The following is a 20,094-nucleotide window of genomic DNA, read 5'->3' as shown; positions in this document are numbered from 1 at the left end:
ACATACCTTATGTGCTCTCCTCTTAGCATGTTCAGCTGCCCAGCCATGTTGTCTACTTGAGTATTTATTACTTGTGGGAAACGCCTATGCTTTTCTGCTTTTTCTGCTAATCTAATGGTCGTATGAAACAAAAGTTAAATTTGGTATTTGGAAATACGTTATGTAGCTCAATGTTTGTTTGTTTTTCACCACAGTGGGATTACACATAAGCAATATTGTCAGGGAACCACCAGCCATCGCAGCGCCTCGCCTTCATACTAATTACCTTCACCTGTCTCCAATCTACGCTCTCGTTTATAAAGCCCCCAACTCCCCTCCCCCCCATTTCTCACTCACTCACTGTCCGATCTACAGTTTATACTAGCGATCATCCCAGGACTTCCCCTGTTTGCATTCTGGTCTCCGACTCTTGATTCGAGCATGACAAATATAGGTTATATGTCACAATTTCTTTATAATAACATTAACAATTTATTTGACTTTCCACAAATGGAAGTACAGTGGAACCTTAATACTTGTGACCTTGACACTCGCGACTTCAATAGTTCGCGACTTAATTTGGAATCGGACTAAGAGTAACTCGCGAAAAATCTGATAGTTCGCGAGTGGCTCGAAAGTCCGGAGTAACATTTAAAACACAGTTTGTACTAATAAATTACATAAAAAATAAATAATTCACAATTTTTGTTGAGTTTACAGTACAGTACATGTTCAATTCCCCTTGAAAAAGGAAACATCAAAAAGAGAGAGTCAAAACCTTTTTTTTTTACTCACGAGGGGTCATAGAATGTAAACCCCAAGAGTATCGAGGTTGCACTGTATTCTGAAACACAACATCTACCACACTAACCCCTAGCTTTTCTAGGGTCAGTAGGCCGGAAAAGGAACAGCCATGACCCAGACAGGCAATGATTTCAATGACTAACCAAATAGACAGGATACTTTGCCAGACTCCCACCTTTCATTATTGAAGAAGCTAAATAATAATTTTTAATAATCAGGATAAAAAAACTTACTTTAAAAGAATCTTGGTATCATTTGCATTGCATTACATTTATACTGTGATAACTGCTTGATAGGGTGGGGACTAACGGCAGAGGTAGAAGATGAGCTAAAAAACATTTAATATGCACTTTTCATTTGGTTTACATTATTGTGTGTGCATACTCTCTCACCCCTACAAAATTAGGCAAAATCAAAATTAACTAATATAAATGGTAATTAATTTTAGATCAGGTCAAATCATAGCAAATATGGTCAGCTCTGTTCTAAGTGTTCTTTTTTAGATATGTGTATTACAAACAGACGTGAGTTGGAAATGGGACACAGACTGCAGTGGCATTCACACTGCATTATCAGGTCACCTTGTGATTCTGGGCTGATAAGATACTAAAAGAAAAGTTATAAAATAACAATATAAATTGTTATGCAAGAATTTTGAAGCTGTATTTTTGGTTATACTGTAATCCCTCAGACATTTCCGCTCAGGTCACTCCCCTTTTAGTGACTTTTTATGACCAGAAATATTGGTTATTGTCATAAGGCAAAGATGAAAATATACTAAAGTAGATATGTGGTTTGTGTTTTGAAAAAAACTTCTCTATGGAAACAAATGTATATATTTGATCTGCTCTTCACAGAATTTATATCTTATATAAATAAAATATATTAAAATGAACGTCCTTTCATTTTTGATAAATTTTGCATTGTTATAATACTAAATGTTGAACAGTTAAATTTTCTTCACTGTGTGAAGAGATTTTTTGGAAAATGGTTTTCTCCAAAAAGATTCAAGTTTTTATTAAAGTGAATTGTAAATGTTAAGATGTGCAGATGAACAGGAGTTGAAACAAAAGGGTTACTGGTAGCCTTTAGACTTTAATTTGTTTTCAACTTGGCTTATCCACACTACACATGAAATACACTGACCTTCCTGCAGCGTAGCAAATATGATTGGAGTGGTTGACAATAACTGTCACCATACTGTTCCTGAAAATGAAAATATTTCTATTTGTGGTTCTTAATATGTGCAATATTGTGAGGGTATATATGTTACAAAAGCCATTCAGAAAAAAAATAAACATTTGGGAGCTACAGGTGATGGGAAGTATGATCAAATCAGTGGATCAATGACATTCGGCCTCTCAGGGTGACCCGATAGCAAACATCTCCTGTCTTCTCGCTCTGTATGTAGCAGATTCCATCATGCCTCTGTGGTCTGTTGAGGGTGATGATGTGGCCCGCTGCCATGCTTCCATCGCTCCACCCCCTGCCTGGCTGAGGAGATTGCTTTTTCTCCCTGTCTGGCTCAGGATGTTTCTCTGCCTAAAGCCTCAGAGATAAAGCCACTCCCTGCTCAGGCCCCACCTCTAACCATGCTCCCCTTGTAAGCTCTATGCTGTTAGTTGCTACTACAAATGCATAGAGCTAGGGATATCCTCTCTGGCTAGGCCCCCCTGCTAAAGTGGATATGAAAGTCAGGATTTAAACCCTCAACTACATTTCCCATCAGCCACTGAACCTCGATGTCAAAAAGTCACTTATCACCCAGGTGATTAGGATGGGTCTGACTAAAAGATGATTTTGACTGAATGGACCAAGTGGTGTCAGTGCTCTAGCACCACTAGAAAGTAAAAAATTATGTATACTTTGAAAGTACATTTATGGTTATAACTTTTGAACCATGTGTCCAGCAGCATTAGATAAGTTCATTTTTTATGTCACATTCATTGGCAATAGAATTTTGTTCATGATAAAATCACTAATAAGAAGTTAAACTCTAAACCAGGGATCAAGCAATGGATCATTACTGTGCCATGGATCATTTGGCACCAGGTTGCACAGAAAGAATCAAAACTTCTAATTTTACTTCCATTTTATTGACTTTTGTGGTCTGCAGTTGTTTTATTATAAAAAGTGTTTATTAAAAAAAACTTTCAATTTCCTGCACGTGTTTAATTTACAGGTGTTTTTAATGAATTTAATTCAATTAAATTCATTCTGATTTGAATAGCACTTTTAACCATGAACATTGTCTCAAAGCAGCTTTAAACAGATTATGTGGTGATAAAAATGAATAAGGTGTTCTTTATAAATGTAGGTTTGTCCCTGATGAGCGAGCCGGTGGTGACAAGAAAAACTTCCCAAGATGGCACAAGGAAGAAACCTTTAGAGGAACCAGACAATAAAGCTTAATGAGTTACATTTCCATTATATGTAATTAAAATAATAATTAAGTTATAAAATACACATAATAGTAATATAAAATGCACGTTATTTAGCATGAAAATGTGCAGTCTACCCCACCATGTTGCGGTCTGTGTTGAGACTGGTCTGTGAAGCAAAAAACTGCTTCCCTGCTAGAGACTCTTTAATTTTCATCAATGTTCTGTGAATATTTATTGACACAACTAAGCCTTTTGCCACATATCACCATCTGTACCTGTAAACAGATACGAGAACATTCAATCTTGCATCAAGCAGCCAACTCAGACAACACCCTGCTCCCAGGTAAAATCAGAAACTGGCAGCACATTTGATGTGCTAATTTTACACACACTTAGGTAGATAAGAGACAGTAAACATTTACTATACCCATGATACACAGGATTAAAGTTTACCAGTTTCAAAGTTTAATCATATGTACATCATATGTAACATTTGAGACCTTGAATTTAGTTTAGAATATTTTACTATATTTATTTTTTTTATGAATATGTATACATATAAATATGTATAACGTTCCAATGTAGGACATTTTAAGAGCTTAAAATTCAAGGTCATAATATGCATAAAGGTTGCATGGTTAAAAAATATGTCAAAGAATTTGACTTGACCTTTGTCCTTTGCCATGTTATTTTTGTCTTTAAAATACAAGGTTGCTGCTAACTGTTTAACTCCTGACGCAAGATGCATTAAACAAAAATAAAAATCCATTCCTTTTGGAGAAATCAGGCAACCTTGAAAAAATAAAACCGGTCAGGTCAGGTTGCTATAAAAGAAGCAATGACATCCATGTGATCTGTGATCATGAAGCCACTCTTGGGAGCAGGTCAGAATCTAATAAAAAAATATTTATTTGATCAAACAAGATATTTTGAAACCAGATCTAATATTTGGCATAGAAGTTTTTGTTTGCTTTTTGATTTTACTATAACACTACCTCAAATAACCACAAAAAAATAGATAACACTCTTCTATAAGGTTAAAGAAAGTTAGTAGTAATGTAGCTAATAATGTACTAGTGCCTGAATTAATAGTTAGTACAGAATGTTTCTAGGTTACATTTGTAACCCTAGTTCCCTGAAACAACGCTGTGTCAACAATGCTTTGGGAATGCTTCCGTGTGGTCCATGCTCTGAATCACGTGTGTAATCCGGCCAACAGAGAGACCAGGAAGCTATAAATCGTGCATGTGGTGGAGCCGATACTAGCATCTGAAAGGAGAAGGAAGCGCCACAGGGATGCAGGAAGTGCGGCTTGGAGACGCAGCATCTTGATTCTTTAGGGTTACATACGTAAAAATAATAATGTCGAGCTATCATGCTAGATAGTCTCTTAAGGGAATCAGTCTCTCAAAACTGACCTCTGGTTCCTAGAGCCTGGTGCCCTCCAAGTCTCCAAGTCCGCTGCTGTACAGGATGGAAATGGGGAGAACATTCTCTGGAGCTGGCCATGCACTGAAGCAGGGTTAACCTTGCTTGACAGATGGATGCATAAAAGCATGCTTCCTTCAGATCTATCGTGACAAATCAGTCCTCAGACCTGATTTGGAACATGATCTGATTCAGGGTCAGCATTTCAAAGGTGAGTTTTTCAGCTGACATAGATCAGTATAGGGTGCAACCCTCCATCCCTTTTTTGAACTATAAAGTACCAGATGCAGAACCCGGGCTTTATGTATGACGAAGGGACCACCTTGATGGCCTCCTTTTCGCAAGAGAGTATCTACTTCTTGTTCTATGACCAGAGCGTGCTTGGGCCTCACCAAGATGGGGCACACCCTGTTGAGCTAGGGCGGATGAGGCCCGAACTGATTTGACTAGTCTCCGCCTACAGTGAGCAGGACCCACCGAGACATGTCTGGTAGAACCGCTTGGCTTTTAGATCATCTCTTAAGAGAATTAATCTCTCGAGACTGACCTCTGGTATACCTAGAGCCAGAGCTTATGCCCTGGCGCAGCTCTAGGGGCCTTTTATGAGGTGGCGAACCCTCCAAGTTCACTACGGTACCGGTACGGTTCACTAGAACTGGCCCTGCTCCCAGGTAAAATCAGAAAGAACTGAAAGTGGCAGGGTTAACAAACCAGCTCCTTGATGGCACTGGGGTGGGGCGGACACAGTATAATAAGGTGCACAGTGCCCCTTTCTGGGGGAGTCCCAAGATTTTTTGGCAAAATCTCCTATATTGTGGATGATGGTCCTCAAACCCGTCAGCTCACAGGGCTTCAGGCTCTACTTTTTGCACCTCACGTTGAGCGATGTGGGAGATACCAGGTGCCTTTCAGTAGACACAGAAGTGGCTTTGGACTATCCAGTGTCCCTCTTTTGATGCCCTGAGAGCTAAGTCTGTCGCACAGCAAAGCTCTGACTTCCTGACCGCCCAAAGTGTCTCCTGTAGCCTTGCCCACCACCATCGAGGTAGTTTGAAGGGACATGGAGGGCAGCATCTGGGGAGAGATAGCTAGCCAGCGTCTCCACAACTTTGGGGATCATACTATAAACACACTTTTTTTGAAGGGGCAGGCCGAATAAGGCTTCACCCAAGACCTGGACATCTTGGTGTGAAGGTCCAAAAAAAAAGAAGGGGTAGATCCCGGTGTGGAGGCAGTGACAGGGGTTGTAGAAAGAACTCATCAAGCTTACTTTACAGGCAAGCTTGCTGCTGATCAGCCGGCCAATCTATCTCAAGCGTGGCTCGGCATGGGTCACTAGCTGTAATAACTCCTCGAAGGGGATTGGATGAGGGGTTATCTCTGAGTACTCGAAGAGTTCAATCCCCCTCCATTCTCCTTTTTTACCCTTGACAGGATTCAGTGTACCCATAGCTAGGAAGCACCAAAGGTCAGTGTACTCCCTCCTCCTAAATAGATGTGGCTGATTAAAAAAAAGTTGTGTTTCTACAGTATTTAGAGGAGGTAGGATGCATGGGATAAGAAAACTTGCTATTATAAACTTCTTCATCTTCTCTCAGCAGCTCCTATTAGGGAGCGCCACAGCGGATCATCCATATATTATTATATAATTATTATTTTAGTAATATTATGACTGGTGTTGTTTAATAGCACTCAGTATTTCAGCAACCCAAAGTTTTATTCTTTGTTAACATGCAACTGTTCAAGAATGTGTGTGTGTGTAGGTGTGTAGTCTGTGCATGAGTGCCAGAGGTCATGTGAAAACGTGAGACTGAGATAGCCAGAGGTGGGACTGGCAGGTAAGGAATGCTTTTACACCTCTTTTGAACTGAGATATGGCTATAGGATTCAACATATAGTTTTTTTTGCAAATCTAAATCTTAATCTTTATGTGTATAAGAACTGGTGCACAAACCCAATCCCAAAAAAAGTTTAGATGCTTCATTCACAATAGTCAATAGAAAGCATACAAAAAGTTTAAACTAAAGAAATGTAAAATTTTAGAGAAAATAAGCTAATTTTTATTTTGTTGGCCACAACACATCTTAAAGATTTTGTTATAGGGTTGAAAAGCATGTGTTACTAAAAAGAAACAGCTGGAGGAACATTTTGCAACTAATTAGGTTAATTGGCAACAGGTCAGTAACATTACAGGGTATAAAATGTCTATCTTAGAAAAGCAAAGTCTTTAAGAAGAAAAGCTAGGCCAAAGTTCACCAATCAGAAAAACAATTGTGTCTACAAATTGTGCAAGAATTTCCTCAACATAAAAGTATGAAGACTTTTATATTTTATTGACATTACAAAATATCATCAGATGTTTCCAAAAACTGGATGATTGTTTGTTCAAAAGGCAGAGCTGATAATCAATATTGAAAGCTCATTATCTTCAAACCCTCAAGAGGCACTGGATTAAAAACAGGTACTTAAAATTCAATGTCAAAGTGGAAAATATTCTGTGGCTGCATCCTCTGGACCAAAGAGAAGACAGACCATCCAGCTTGTTATCAGTGCACAGTTCAAAAGTCTGAATCTCTAATGGTAAGTGGGTACAGTAGTGCCCAAGGGATGGGCAGCTTGCACATCTGGATTAGGCTTTATTAGGCATGCTGAAAGGTATATACAGGTTTTAGAGCAACATATGCTTTCATCCAGATGATGTCTTTTTCAGAAAAGAGGTTGCATATTTCAGGCACTAAACCACATACTGCATCTATTTCAACAGTATGGCTTCTTAGTGTAAAAGTCCAGGTGCTTAATTGGCCTGCCTAACTACCAACTCAAAACAAAACAAAACAGAACAAAAACCACAACAAACAAGACCCAGTTGAGCAGGTAGAATATATATATATATATATATATATATATATATATATATATATATATATATATATATATATATATATATATATATGGACTATTGTTAAAAGATACACAGTAATAAACATGACCTTGTCCCAACGTTTTTGAAAAATGTTGCAGCCATCAAATTAGTTTTTTCTTTTCCTTAAAATAGTACTTATGAATTGTTTTTATTGTGGATCATGCCATTTTCTTTTTTTACTTACATTTTGCACGGCGTGAGAGACAGAGAGAGAGAGAGAGACAGAGAGAGACAGAGAGAGAGAGAGAGAGAGAGAGAGAGAGAGAGAGAGAGAGAGAGAGCAGATCAGTAGTCAGGTGTAGTATGTGTATGTGTGTGATATCTTACAGTGAGAAGGGCAGCAGGAGAGGAAGCTGCCATGCAGTGCAGCATTTGTGTGTGTATGTGTGTGTGTTTGGAGTTAGATACACTCATGCTGTGCAGGGCTTTGAAGTGTAAATGACTTTCATAGGAATTTTGTGTGCGTGGAGTTGGAGCTCACAGTAGATTTCATCACCACTCACTGGTGACCCACAGTTTTCTGGGGCTCAGGTGCAAGCAATGAGAGGTGCTTTATGTTTTCAAACACAGGGGGGCAGTCTGCCTCTTTCCTTGAACATTTTGCATAATCAGAACTGTCATGGGAGATTAAAACTCCACAGAACAAAATGGACAGAACTGAAATACTTTGACAGAAGCAAAATTTGAGTCATTCTTCTCTGGTTTAACCTTTCAAATCAGGTTTCAAGCTTAGTCCAGACAGAGCTGCAAGGATGAATGCACAGAAAAAAATTACTGTGCTTATGGGCACTGCCTGAAGACTCCTGCAGCATCCTGCATGCTTCTCAATTAAGTTCAAACCATTCTCCATTACATGGTTCACTGGCCAACAAGCATGAGACACTGGAGTGCTACTTTTTTTCAGCCTTTTTCTTGCTTACCAATGATGACAGTTCTAAAACATCACTCTATAAGCTGCTGTGTAGTCCAAAACAACTTTCTAATGAGGTAATTTTAACAGGTTTATAGTTATTTTGGTACCTGGGCCTACCATTTTATCAAAGCAAGCTCCAAACCTCTATACTACAACCACAACTGTGCCACCTACATCTTCTGGAGCACTACAGAATCATTATTTGTCTAATAACATGACAAAAACATAATACATTTTGCATATTTATAATTTGCACCCCTCCTCAGATGCTGTAAGCCAGTGGTACCGCTCATTGGCACTGGTCTCGAAGTGGTGAACAAACCCTTTCCTGGGCTGAGACAAGCTAGCTAGCTTCGGGGTTGGCCAACCTCTCCTCACGATGTCTAGCTTTTCTGAAAATGGATTTTTAAGTATGTCCGAGACCAAAATTAATTTCTCTTCCTCCGTCAGCCATTGTGGGCGTGAAAAAGTCTAACTCAGATGTATTAATGTGTGCAGAGCACTACAGATGTGTTTTGCCAGCCGAACTTGGCTGTAACAGTTTCCCTCTGACCAACCATTTTTGAAATTTGAATTCGACTGGCAGGACATAATCTGATTGGACAAAAAATCTAACATTACAATCCATGTACTGGAAGCAGTGCAGCCAAGAGAAATGCTACAAAATGAAGAGAATAGACTGTTGTGAATAAATTATACAATTTCATGAAACAAATTAGAATTTAGGATGTAAATGTAGTTCCGTTCTTCTGATAGTGTTTAGGCCAGCAGAAAATGCCTTGCTTGCCCTGATGGCCCACCACTGCAATTGACCTTGTCTCAAAGAATGAATGCCAGTGTTAAACCAGAGTTGAAAATACATTATAATTTATACACATGATACATAATCTTTTTGAATTACATTTATTTACAGTCATAATCATTTTTATATAATTCTTTAATGTACAACTAACTTATGTACAGTGCAAGTCAGTTAAAAATATCCAATAAAATTAATGGCATATCAGTGTTATGATATTTGGCTCATCAGTATAATGATCTAATTTCTAAGCATATTATGCAGTTTTAAAACTTCATTTCATTTTCATATTTGATGTTAACTGAGTATAATTATTTTTAGGTAAAGTTAAATTGCTTTATGAGGGACAGTTTTGTTTAAATTGATTAAAACCCTATATAATGTGTGCAGAATTATTAGGCAGCATCTCTACCTTAAGGAAAATAAGCCAGAAAAGACATTTAATAAAGACTGAACTGTCACATTTAAAAAATGCATATGAGAAGGATGCACAGTGCATCTACACTGCATAGTGTAGAACTATTGAGGCATGACCTCCAGATGATCAAATGCTTTGTTATATATACCTAACAGTTTAACAGAAACCCATGCTCTATGCTCAGTGCCACTATATTTATATTTTTTAACTGCTACCTTCTCTTCCAGTAGTGTCCAAAAAATACAAAGTGTCAAGTTCTCAAAAACATGGCTAAGGTAAGGAAGGCTGAAACACAAACACCACACAATAAGTTTTAGAAGCTAAATTATCATGACTGGGATAAAGAAACACCTGACGACTGTTTTTTAGAGCGAGTGAAATGAGGGTGAATCTAGATGAACCAGAAGGATAGGCCAGTGGGTAAATGACCCATTAAACAAGGTACCAGGAATGTGTAGGTTTGGTACTGCTTTAGTTTGGTATGATTTATGATGAGCTAGTTTATTAAAAAATTTACTCTAAAACAATTGTCAATTTTTAGAAGACACCTTTTCAAGAAGTGGTAGAGTAAGAAGTCACTTTCATTCAAAAAGTCCATTATTTTTATGCAAGACAGTGCTTCATTGCACATCAAGGTACACCATGCTAGGCAAGCCAGCAGAAAAAAGGAATAATTACCTAACCGTTCCCAATTTCTATTATTATTAAGAACCTTAGGACAACTTTAATGTGTTTGGCTCTCTCAAAATGTGGCTGGTAAAATGTATTATCAGCAGGTCAAGAAACTTATTCAGCTGAAGGACAGATCATGATGAATATTAAAATAAAAAGTAGCAATATTTATCACTTAAAAGCTAATGGGCCAAAAGGGGCATCTTTGTAAAATGTATTTAATAGACATTTAGGATCAACTGAGGCCATCACATTTGCTCACCAGTTAAATTAAATACTATTTACCAAATAACTGTGCATGGTGCAAAATGCTTACTGTTATTACATTTATATTTGTCATTAGCCTTTCTTGCCTTAAAAAAGTTTCTCGAAATAAATGATCAGACTCAACACCTGACTGTTGCAGACTCACAATCATTCTGTGCACATTCTAAGCAACTCTTAAATGTTGGCTTCACCCTGTGTACACAAATTAATGTCTGAGTCTGCGTCCACTTGTGGTTAAGATATATAGTTTTTAGTAGATACAGGAATGTGGTTAAAATTAGCTAATTTATAGCAAATTAAGTCATTAATTCTTTATTTACTGTAAAAAACAAGAGATAAAACTGATATGTAAAACTCAAGATTAGGGTTAGGGTTAGATTTAGATTTAGATTCTACTGTTGCCCAATTCAGAGCTATATATTAAATATATATTTTTAACTTATAATGAAATGTATAATGAGATAAGACCATTTAATGACCATCGTGAGAGAAATATCCAGAAAAACAATGCTGATTGTTCTTCAGGTTGCTTTGTTTGTTTGGGCAAATTACATATTTGATTTTTTTTGGGAAAAATGTGTTAAAAAATAAACACAGCCACTGCTGCATTTTAAAATATTTTGAAATTAATATTTTATTAGATACTGTAAATATTTGATTAAATATTATTGCAGAAAATATTATTGCACTTCATGCAAAAATCTTTTTATACTGAATCCTACTGGCCAATTCAATAGTAGAGTAGAATGTGTGTAATGACTAAACAGCCAGAAATTCCAGGAAATTTAAAGGTTTTACCCGACGGAAAGAAAAAACAATTGAAGGTCAATTAAAGTTTCTACACAATCACCTGCCTTTCAGCTATGATACAAAACAGGTAGCAAAGTTACTTTCCAAATATATAGAACTAACAAACATAATAATTGCTATAGCCTTACTATAGTCTATTACAAAATTAAAAACTGGAGTTCCTACTGGTACTCCAACTTGTGGAGTGGTCTAACACAAATGTGCCAAAGAGGTAATTTAACACTTTATGCCTACTAAATTCTGTGATATACACACAAATAACAAATTTTACTCCCCAATGATTATACTACAGTAGCACAATCACAATACTGTGAATTGAGGCAGATAGAATCCCTTTACTTATTGTTTGGAAATACCAAACAATATTTTTAAATGTGATAATTGCATTTGGCAAGAAAACAGTTGGCATTTTTTGGCAAGTCAAACTGACAGTCAAAATTAAAATACAAAAAATATAAGAACAAATTAAAAAAATATAAAAAAGGAAAACAAAATAAAACATTAAACTAATAAAGCATATAAATGAGCTAAGGAATGAAATTGCTACACTTAGCACATTGAAGAAGATAGAGAAGAGATCTAACAGGACAGACTTGAACACCTGTGGAGAAAAAATGGTGGATGTAGACACCAACAGGTGCAACATAAACAAAATCAATTTACAACCAAAACACCAAAAGTATCATGCACAAAACAATTACCGTAAGCAAGCATAGCCAAAGGATATGAAATGCATATTTAAAAATGCAAATATGAAAATGAGGTGGCATTAGAGGAAAATATCAGCAAATCAAATACACAGTAAACAGCTATGAAGCAAACCAGATGAACAGCAGCAGAGGATCACCAGTACTGTTAGTCCCAGAACCACCACTCACCAACATACCATTGCTCTTAGCTGGAATATGTCTAAGAAAAATCTTTGGTTTAATTCAGGATCATTTGCCTTTCACAGTATAGCATCCAGTGAAAGACATCTTTGTACACCTTAAAAACTTTGTAATAGAGACAAGCTTCTATTAAAAACTAGAAGCAACACTGCATATCATGTTCAATTGAAACCAAATAAAAATGGTACAGGTAACTGCACACCTGATGATCACATCTACTAATGTATCTCTTTAACAGTGAGTTCTACTACATTTGAAGGCCATACGATTTCAGTCTTTGGTAGATTTAGTAGATGTGCAAATGTTTAAAAATCAACCCTTATAAAAATCTTAATTGTAGAATAGTTCTACTTCTAAGAAATGCCCAGGCTAATTTCACAGTACATCACCTACAGTACATTTGTGTATGCAGTAATGTATATACAATTCAAACAGGGTAACGCTCAAGCCTAAGACAAATAGGCCAGTTTTTTAATCCAAACACCAGATCAAGACAGACAAAGTAGCATCTCAAGCCATGCACAAGTGCAAAACTGACAGTGTGGTTCCTCTCTAGCTCAGCTTAAACTCAAGTCTAACGAGATGGCCTCTGCAGCCAATCTCAAACCTTGGGCTGACAAAGCAGATTCTATCCAATGGGTAGCTTTTCTAGCCAAGCTCAATCTCCAGTCCACGGGGCAGCCTCAGAGGCCAACAAGATGGCCTCTTCAGCCACACTTAAAGAAATCTCTCAAGCCTAGGCTAAAAGTACAGTCCACCACACCAAATCAAGCTAGAATCAAGCATGAGAACAGCAAGGCAACCCTCTCAAGCCTTGCTAAATCCAGTGTGCACATGAAGGAAACATTAGCATGTGCTTTGTATGAACTTTTCTTTGTACTATTTGCCTTCTACTGCACATAATCTAATGCAGTGGTCCCCAACCCGCAGGCCGCTAGCAAAATGAACAAACAACAACACAGTGGATTTACGTTTATTATTATATTGAGAAAATACCATTTTTTATGCCGGTTGTATCATTTTATTTTGTTGTATTTATCCGCCACTCCTTAAAGGCCGGTCCGTAAAAATATTGTCTGACATTAAACCGGTCCGTGGTGCAAAAAATGTTGGGGACCACTGATCTAATGCACATAACCCATATAATCACCCATGTTACGTTGTGTTTTTTTGGTTGAAGTCCATGTCTTTGAAGGATTTGCAATCCAGCTAGAATTTACCTGAAAACATTGCACCCTACATACAGTATGACCATATGGGACTACAACTCCCAGTCACCACAGATTTCCTAACATTAACATTCACCCTGAATACTAAACACACACCTAGACTCACAGATTCTTAGTCATTCCATTCACTGCAAAGTAAATGTTTATTTTGTGCCAGTCAATACCAAGACGTTTATGCATTGATTGTCTTTCTGGTATTTTGATCTAGTTTCTGTGTATTTTGTGCTAGTCAATACCAAGCTGTTTATTCATTGATCGTCTTTCTGGTATTTTGTTCTTGTGTCTGCTTTTCTCATTTGCTTTTGTCTGGCAGGTTTAAAAATTTCAATTCTTTTGGATTTTACCTCTGTTTTGTTTGCATTTTAATTAAACAAGTGTACCATTTAGACAAATTAAGTGACATAATGGCAATCAATTCTCTTTCTTGCACAATCTGAAACATTTTTCTTCCTTGAACTGGTATAGCATGTAAGCTCCTAGAGGTGATGAAACAAGCCACAAAGTAAAATAAGGAGGCTGAAAAGGCCACAGTTTCAGCACAATCCAAAGAGCCTGTAAAATGAGAAAGGTCAGAACACTTTGAGCTTCTGTTCTGTGCCGACTTCACAGCCACACTGGTATTTAACACCCCAGATGCCCGCTACATGAGAATAATGACTCTGAACTGGGCTGTGAACTGTCTGGAGAAAAAAAAAAAAAAAAACACTTTTACTTTTTTATGCAAAGGCAAATGGTAATAACTAGCATTCATAATGAGTGGACAGGGCTTGAACTTGCTGTGCATCAACAGCTGCGGCATATGTAATAAAGACATTTCAGGAATGTTAACTATGTTAATAGCATGGAATCAGTGAAATGAAAAGCATACAACATTTATTTAAAGCATGTAATAAATGTTACTGATGCATGAAAATCACTCTGTCATCCGTTTTCCCATGATTGCGATGCAGTCATTTGATTAACGTTCTACCACGATGTGGTTCTTGGATTAATGAAATCATTTCAGAACTTGTATTATAAACATATATCCATGAATTAATGGAGATTTCTGTCAGAGCATGTCTTGTTTGTTCGCAAGCCTTCAGGAAAGATACCTTATATAAGCTGGAGTCTTTTTTTTATTGTAATTGTATTCCAATTGTATTTTTATTTTATTTTATAATGCTAACTTAAACTATATGTTTTATTTTACTTAAAATCATTCATAGTCTCAGTTTGAATCCTGGCACCCAGACTACAGTATATTTTATGTTACTGAATAGTATTGAACATTATACATCATAGAACACACAGGCAAAATTACGAGGGCCATATTTTCATGTCAATACAAGTATAATTTGGTGACTCACATGCTATTTTGCTTGGGCACACACCAGTTATCATAACTCAATGTAGTATTATTATGAGATGACAATGTTACATTTAAGATGGGGAATCAGTCATGAAGTATACAGTACCCAATAAGTGTAAAGAGTATACGTTTGACTATGGGAATTGTGGAGTAGATTAAGGCACTTTACACAAATTTGTGGATATTAGTAAGCATGTAGAGCCACCAGTATTTATTGTAGATTTTTTGGTTGTCCAGTGGCAGGTGACAAGCAGGATAATTACCTGGCCAATGTTACATAAGGGTTTTTAATGTTTTCTTTAGTTGTCTTAGCACCTGATCAACCTTTGAATTCCACCTCTGCCCTTTACAGGGCCCATTTTATAACATAGTTGTTATTTGACTAGTGATTGTACTAAATAAACAAAGGAGCACCAGAAAAGTTTCAAAAACCCAGGAAAAGATGCAGGTTCTTAACAGTACTGAGCCATTGTACAGATTGTGTTTATTTAATTTCTTGCCAAACACATATCTATAAAAATTTCTTTGGGATTAATAGTATAGCCCAAGAACAAGATCTAAATTATGTTATCTTCCACTTTTCACCTTTGACATAGAGCTGATGGATTTTTAGTCTGCAGAGTAATTCAAAATGTAAACGTTCTTATTTGGACAGAAAATATATAAAAAATACAAAAGTGAGGAAAATAAGTATTTGAACACCCTACTATTTTGCAAGTTTTTCCACTTAGAAATCATGGAGGGGTCTGAAATTGTCATCGTAGGTGCATGTCCACTGTGAGAGACATAATCTAAAAAAAAAAAACAGAAATCACAATATATGATTTTTAACCAATTTATATATATGAAATATATATTTGTATATTTGTACAGCTGCAAATAAGTATTTGAACACCTGTCTATCAGCTAGAATTCTGACCCTCAAAGACCTGTTAGTCTGCCTTTAAAATGTCCACCGCCACTACATTTATTATCCTAAATTAGATGCACCTGTTTGAGGTCATTAGCTGCATAAAGACACCTGTCCACCCCTTACAATCAGTAAGAATCCAACTACTAACATGGCCAGGACCAAAGAGCTGTCCAAAGACACTAGAGACAAAATTGTACACCTCCACAAGGCTGAAAAGTGCTACGGGGAAATTGCCAAGCAGCTTGGTGAAAAAAGGTCCACTGTTGGAGCAATCTTTAGAAAATGGAAGAAGCTAAACATGACTATCAATCCCCCCCTGGACTGGGGCTCCATGCAAGATCTCACCTCGTGGGGTCTGAATGATCCTAAGGAAGGTGAGAAATCAGCCCAGAACTACACAGGAGGAGCTGGTCAATGACCTGAAATGAGCTGGGACCACCGTTTCCAAGGTTACTGTTGGTAATACACTAAGACGTCATGGTTTGAAATCATGCATGGCACGGAAGGTTCCCCTGCTTCAACGTCCAGGCATGTCTTAAGTTTGCCAATGACCATTTGGATGATCCATAGGAGTCATGGGAGAAAGTCATGTGGTCAGATGAGACCAAAATAGAACTTTTGGGTCATAATTCCACTAAACGTGTTTGAAGGAAGAAGAATGATGAGTACCATCCCAAGAACACCATCCCTACTGTAAAGCATGGGGGTGGTAGCATCATGTTTTGGGGGTGCTTTTCTGCACATGGGACAGGGCGACTGCACTGTATTAGGGAGAGAATGACCGGGGCCATGTATTGCGAGATTTTGGGGAACAACCACCTTCCCTCAGTTAGAGCATTGAAGATGGGTCGAGGCTGGGTCTTTCGACATGACAATGACCCGAAGCACACAGCCAGGATAACCAAGGAGTGGCTCTGTAAGAAGCATATCAAGGTTCTGGCGTGGCCTAGCCAGTCTCCAGACCTAAACCCAATAGAGAATCTTTGTAGGGAGCTCAAACTCCGTGTTTCTCAGCGACAAGCCAGAAACCTGACTGATCTAGAGAAGATCTGTGTGGAGGAGTGGACCAAAATCCCTCCTGCAGTGTGTGCAAACCTGGTGAAAAACTACAGGAAACGTTTGACCTCTGTAATTGCAAACAAAGGCTACTGTACCAAATATTAACATTGACTTTCTCAGGTGTCCAAATACTTATTTGCAGCTGTATCATACAAATAAATATTTAAAAAAATCATACATTGTGATTTCTGGATTTTTTTTTTTTAGATTATGTCTCTCACAGTGGACATGCACTGTACAATGAACAATATTGACTAATATTATTTACTTTTAACATGTTATATTGAAATCATACCATATAAAAACATATAAGAGAGGAAAACATTATCTTTACTGGGTACTTTACCTTTGAGAAGACTCGCTGCTGGCATGATGTAGATGACGTTCGTAGAAGGGGGAGGAGGGAGAGTTATTGTTTGGAAGGAGAATCTCCTTCCATTATGATATTGGGCAGACTGTCACCCGAATCATTGTCATCACTTAATTTTCTTTTTTTTTAGATTTGTCACCTGAATTATTGTCATTACTTCTCTTTTTAGATTCAATTTTTTAAATTGAAAAGTTTTTTTTAGTTATTGCAGTTATTGCAACAAATTGGTGGGCTTGGTACCCAAAAGTGATGGGTCAGACTGGTTCTGTGTGGATTGTTGAAAATTTAATGTGGTGTCTAAATTTTACATGTATCCAATGCCTCCCATTGACAAACTGTTTAATCAGCACACTTTTTAATATGCAGATCCTTTAAAAAAAAAAAAAACAAACAAAAAAACCCATTTTACTCTGTTTCTGTAACACTAGTTTGTCATGCTTCTGTTTGAATGACATGGAACCCCATTCTCCCCCTGTCAAAATGCAAATGCTGCTGCAGTTTAAATAATATTCATTTAGAGTAACAACTGTCAGGGGCATTTATAATAACTTAGAGTAGTCCTGAGAAGCCTGAGGTGGATGGGATCACAGCAAACTCAAAAAAAGTGTAGCAAAAACCATAAGAAAGATAGCAGCAATTGAGCCTGCCTAAGACCCAAAACCAAAACCTGTGGCTATGGTGTCCTAGGTGGTGGAGGGAGAGAAGGACCCCATGCTGTACATTGGTTGTAAAATCTTGGTGTGGTTTTCATTATCTCCAATGATAACAATTTTGTAATGAAATAAAGCATTTGTAGTTTGAGCAAAATAGATTTACCCTTTTCTTTGTACTGGGGCTGTTGATATAGTCATGTCTTGAAAAGTCTTCAATGCAAGGTAGTCCTTATTTGCCATAAAATAAAATTAAATGCAATGTCATCATACAGGTATAAGCAGACTAGGCAAAACTTTGTTTCTACGATTAAAACTGGGATCAGTAAAATGAGTAAATGAGATTTTCAAATGACTGACAACTGAGAGTAAGTAGGTTATCTGGAATTTACAGTGATACTTTTTTTTTTTTTTTTTTAAGGAACGCACTACATATCAAAAATCATACACTCAGTTATTAAATATAGTACATGTTGTTGCCTCATGTAGCACTTTGATCCTGGGACAATGTTGCTTCTTTTTACTGTGTGCCTACTTGACTTGACTTTTTAACTCTTGGCCCGGTAAATCTTGAGGGCCAGATAAAGCATGAACATTCTTCTACTGTCTTTATAGCAGAAAGACATTCCGAGCAAATGCTTTCCTTGCACTTCATCATAGTCTGGCTGGTAAACTCTGAGTCATTCTGTCATTTGAATATTAATTTTCATATATTAGCATCTTTCAATCATTGACCTGCTGCCTCTTTCACTTAAAGTGCCATTGGGTCTCTGCATTTGACACATATCAGTATGTAGTATGTGTTTTTAAATGATTGCGGATTATGGACTTTTTACATAAAAAAAATGTGCCCTTGTATTTAGTGTTGGATAGGTGTATTCATTTATACCATTACCACAGAAATATCAATATATGTGTAAGGTAGCAGCAGAAACAGAAAATGTGTTTTCCATAAGTTACATCAGTTAGCTGGTTATTTGCAGCTACACTACACTACACTACAAATTTGTATAAAATAGTAAAAAAAACTGGTTTGCAAAAACAAGTTTTATGTTTCTTTGTTTATTTTTTTTCTTTTTCATTTTACACATCAGTAGTAAAAAACAATTCAGTCAAGAGACAAGTTTTCACTTTTCAGTATGATTAGATAAAATATTTTTTACATGTAATATGGCAATTGCTGTATTTAAATTCATGAACATCTAACAAGCTTATGTTTTCAAGCTCACGAAAACTAAAGCACAGCATCTGCTACATAAATTCCCATACATCTGTTCCTCACCAGTATGGGTTGCTTTTATTGTGACGAAGTGAATGAATAAATAAATTAATCTATATAATTAGGTTAAATTTGTAGTAGCAACGAAATGTCTTTAAAAGCAAAACATCTAATTTAGGAATACAACTAATCCTGTAAATCCTGTAAAGCATGGTATACACTAAGCAAATTCAAAGTTATACATACACACATTTCTGTCCATATATGTCATAATCTCTTGACTTGTTTAGGTGTATGCATTGACAAATGAAAACAGTTAAATTGATAGGCCCTATTATTACTCCAACATGGAGAATACCCATTAGATGTTATAATACTGCTTCATGTTTGCTTCACCAGAGAAACCAAGTAATAGTGATAGAGAGCTTACTTACACAACAAGCATGCAGAGCTTAGCTTAAGGCCACTTTCTAGTGGATCAGCAGTTTGCAAGCAAGGGGAACTCTTTATACTTTTGCAGACATTAATGCGGCAAAGCTCTCCCTTTCTTTTTCTCCCCCCCTCTCTTTTTCTCACTTTTTTGCTCTGCAGTCTCATTAGGTCGTGAGAAAACCTCTGCTCTGCAGTCTACTGCGGACAGTGAGAACCTCAATGCTTTTGTGCTCTGGTAAAAAGAGTATCTGTGAATGTCAAGTGTCACATCTCAGACACCTACCTGCAAATGACATGCCAGTGCAGACAAAACTCAAAAGAAGTTAGACCTTCTTATGCTTTTTCCCTATTTCTCTATTTTTATTCTTTCTTTTTCCTTGTATTTTTCTTTTTCATATCTCTGACTGATTCTCTTTTCTGCACCTATAAAAAGCCAGGGGCATGTGACTAAGATAAGGATTTCAATTAAGATATTGTAAGGAAGATTATTCTGTGTAAAAAAGAACAAATTTAAAGCATTTTATCTTGGCCAAGCCTGAAGGAATTTACACAACATATAAAAATTGCCCTACGTACACCTGTAT

This window comes from Silurus aristotelis (assembly GCF_946808225.1).
Source record: "Silurus aristotelis genome assembly, chromosome: 22".
NCBI classification, from domain to species: Eukaryota; Metazoa; Chordata; class Actinopteri; order Siluriformes; family Siluridae; genus Silurus; species Silurus aristotelis.
This window is presented reverse-complemented; position numbering follows the sequence as displayed.